Raw genomic sequence first — 4,003 nt, 5'->3', positions numbered from 1 at the left:
GAGAGAGAGAGAGAGAGAGAGAGAGAACCTTAAGCAGGCTTTACACTGTGCTCAGGGCTCGATCCTATGACTCTAGGATCATGACCTGAGCCAAAATCAAGAGTTGGATGCTCAGCCAACTGAGCCACCCAGGCACCCTATCTTCCTTATGATTTTATCACATTTTCTTTTCTCTAGCTTACTTTATTGTAAGAATATAGTATATAATACATGTAACAACAAAAAAGTACACATAACATACAAAATATGTGCTAATTGACTATGTTAGCAGTAAGGCTTCTGTTCAATGGTAGGCTAATAATTAAGTTTTGGAGGAGATAAAAGTTATACATCGATTTTCAACTGCACTGGGTCAGGGCTGGCACCCCTAACTGCTGTGTTGTTCAAGGGCCAACTGTGTTTTATTTTATTATATTATTATTTATTTGTTTAAAAAAATTTAATGTTTTATTTATTTCTGAGAGAGAGAGAGAGAGACAGAGCACAAGCTGGGAGGGGCAGAGAGAGAGGGAGATACAGAATCTGAAGCAGCTTCCAGGCTCTGGGCTAGTCCACAGACTATGAGATCATGATCTAAGCCAAAGTCAGATGCCCAACCAACTGAGCCACCCAGGCACCCCTTTGAGATTTTATTTTTAAGTAATTTCTACATCCAATGCAGGGCTTGAACTCACAACCCCAAGGTAAAGAATAGCATGCTCAGGGTGCTTGGGTGGCTCAGTCGGTCAAGTGTCTGAGAAAAAGAGAACCCCAAGCAGGCTCCGCACTATCAGTGTGGAGCCTGATGAGGGGCTTGATCCCACAACCATGGGCTGATATCAAGAGTTGTATGCTCAACCAACAGAGCCACCCAGGTGGCGTATTTTATGTGTACAATTGTATTTTAAAGTATACAATTCAGGCGTGCCTGAGTGACTCAGTTGGTTGAGCGGTGGACTCTTGATTTCAGCTCTGGTCATGATCCCAGGATTGTGGATTGAGCCCTGCATCAGGTTCCATGCTGGGTGTGAAGCCTGCTTAAGATCTGCTCTCTTTCCCTCTGTCCCTCACCCCTGCTCACGCTTTGCACATGCTCAAGAAAGAAAGAAAGAAAGAAAGAAAGAAAGAAAGAAATTAATTTAGTGCCATTAAGTCCACTTATAATATTGTACAACTATCACAACTGCCTAGTTCCCAAGTGAAATCTCTGAAGATGGAGCGAGATTGGAGTGATGCAGCCAGAAGACCTCCCCAGGAAGTGGCTTTGGCAGTGACACCTGAAGTTTACAGGGCAAGCCAGGTGTAGGTGTGGAATTGGGTAAGAGAGAGAGTGGCTGTCTGTAGGTAGGTGCCCCAAAGAAGCAGTGGGCAGGCTGTGTCTGGCATGGGTGCAGTCTGAATGACTTATTGTTTTATCCCTTGAGCTCTGTCTGCAAGGCCAGAATATAAACAGTTTCTGGTGGTCCTGGACTGGGAAGTGTGAGCTGCTATAAAGGTTGAACAAAGAGCACAGAGGATGAGAGTATAGGGTGCCACCGACTGCTTGGTCTAGCCTACTGAGGGGTACAGAGCCATGTACCGTGTCATGCCATGTACCTTTGGATCTCTGAGCACAGGTTCTGTCTTGGTTTCTGGTTGATTCCCTCCTCCCCTAATGCTGTCCTGGCACTTATGAAAGACTTGGTTTGTGCATTTGGACAATGCAGCGGGCAGTGGCCCAGTACCTGGTACGGTGGTTATACTCTGATTGTGTGGCTGCCATGTATTGGGAAGGAAAGTACTGAGCCCAGGAGGAAGGAGGTACTGTTTAGAGAGAAAAGCAGGAGCCACTGAAAGCACAGGGTCAGTTGCCATAGTCTATTGGAGGGCAATACCAGACAGAGGACCCAATCTAAACTTATCCCAGAAATCTACCACTCCTCCACTGATCTTTCAGTCTAAGAGGTTGGCTTAGGACCTCCGCAGTTGTTTCTGCTCAGAATTGTCTATCCCACAGGTGTTTGGGGGTAGCCCCTAGGAGAGTCCACTCCTACACTCTTTACCATCACTTTCTTTTTTTCAATGTTTATTTTTTACTTTTTGGGAAAAAAAGCAAGCGGGGGTTGGGGCTGAGAGGCAGGGACACAGGATCCGAAGCCGGCACTGTGCTGACAGCAGAGAGCCTGATGTAGGGCTCCACCTCACACACCGTGAGATCATGACCGAGCCAAAGTCAGACACACAACCAACTGAGCCACCCAGGCGCGCCTACCATCACCTTTTTCTTTTGACTGACCCTGAAACCCTGGTGTCTGCCCCAGAGGTTAGGGTAGGTGTGAGTCACCCCTAAGCCCCCCTCCCTGGTGATTCTGGGGCAGAGGGGTGGGGTTGTGGAAAATGCTTAGCACGCATCACTATCACTAATGAACGCCGCACTTCACCCAGCGTGCTAGCCAACTTTCCTTTCCAGTTATCAAAGGAAGCAAGGGTCTGAGGCCAGGGCCTTGGGGTAGCAGCATGTAGGGGGCGGGCCACTCAATCGTGGGGCGTGGCCCCCCGGACAAATCTAAGGGGTGGGGCGGGGCCTGGATTTGGGGGCTGCGGCGAGGCTGGAACAAAGGCAGGCACAGAGACAAAGCCAGGCAGCCCCCCAGCCCCTCTGGGAACAAAGGCCACACCCCGCGCGGTAGGGCCAGACTTGCCTCCACCGCCACCACGCGTGGGCGCCTGGCTCAGCCCGCAGCTTTTGCGTTTGAACCTGGAGACACCTAGTAGGGTCTTGGGGCCCGACTCCCCGGCCATCTAGCATGCTCTCTGCATCCTTTCAAAAGCTGACCACCTCCCACACCCTCTTTAGCCTCGTCCTGAACTGGGGAATCTCAGAACCAAGGAGCGCTGCAAAAGGGGCCAAGGGCTACCCCAAGGACCATCTCCGAGGCATCCATCCCTCGAGTTTTCGTGCGTAGTATCCTCAGATGGGATCCCCTCCCAGACTCGACTCCCACCTCAAACTGGATCAAACTGGAGCTCTCCGCCTCTACCACAGGCCCAGCTCGGACAGGACTTCTTTCTCCCCAACAGACCCCGCCTATCCCCAAGATTCTTTCCACAGAGTTTGCATCCTCCTCAGGATCCATAGAAAGGCCATGTTTCTCTGGAACAGGATTCCGCCCCCACCCCCACTCCCCAGGCCTTGTTCTCTCCATCTGACAGAATTCTCCCCAGACATTGTTTCCTCTCTGACAGGATCCCTCCACCCCTCCATCCCCCATCCCCGCACAGATCCTGCCCGCAAGTGAGGCAGGATTCCTTTCCCTATGAATCTTGCTTCCTCCCTTAGGTGGGATTCTCCCTATACAGACTCTGCTTTCTTCTTAGACAGGATTCACCGTCCCCCTGCCCCGACCGTGCTTCCTTCCTTCGAATCCCCCCACTATTGAGGTTCATTCCGTTCGCCCACCTGGAAAAGCATCCAAGTCAGCGAAGCGGCTGGCTAAAAGATGCGAAGGGGGCGCTTGGGGAGTCAGGCGGATTTCACAGGACTCGTTGCTCTGCAGCCCCTTGGAATCTATTTGCTTTAGGCAGGTTTCAGTGTTTGTCATGTTAAACAATAAACCAGTTAAAACCCAAAAGACAGCCACTTGGCTCAGGAAGGGACTTCCTCCTGGGATGGGGACCCTCCGCCCCTCTCCCTGCACCCAGCGTCTCCCTACGCTCTTGGCCCCGCCTCCTTCCCCAACGCTGATTGACGCAGCGTCTGGAGACATCTCCGGCCTGGCCTAAGGGGCGGGGATTGAGGTGGTAGCCTGGACGGCCAGCTCTCCTGCGCGGTCTCGCGGCCAGGGGATGGAGCTAGAGCGGGAGCACCCTCTAGTAAAGGTGNCCCGGCTTCGCCCGGGGCGGCCAGCCCGGGCCCCGCCCCCGGGCGCAAGGCACCCAGCGCGCTTGCGCGACGGCGTCGGCGCCAGTTATTTCTGTCCCGCCCCCCGGCCGCGGCTCTTTCTGCGAGCGGGCGCGCGGGCGAGCGGTTGTTCGCGTGGCTCGT

The sequence above is a fragment of the Crocuta crocuta genome, unplaced genomic scaffold (assembly GCF_008692635.1).
Source record: "Crocuta crocuta isolate KB4526 unplaced genomic scaffold, BGI_CrCroc_1.0 scaffold799, whole genome shotgun sequence".
NCBI classification, from domain to species: Eukaryota; Metazoa; Chordata; class Mammalia; order Carnivora; family Hyaenidae; genus Crocuta; species Crocuta crocuta.
The sequence above is the reverse complement of the archived record's forward strand: the minus strand, read 5'-3'. Positions refer to the sequence as shown.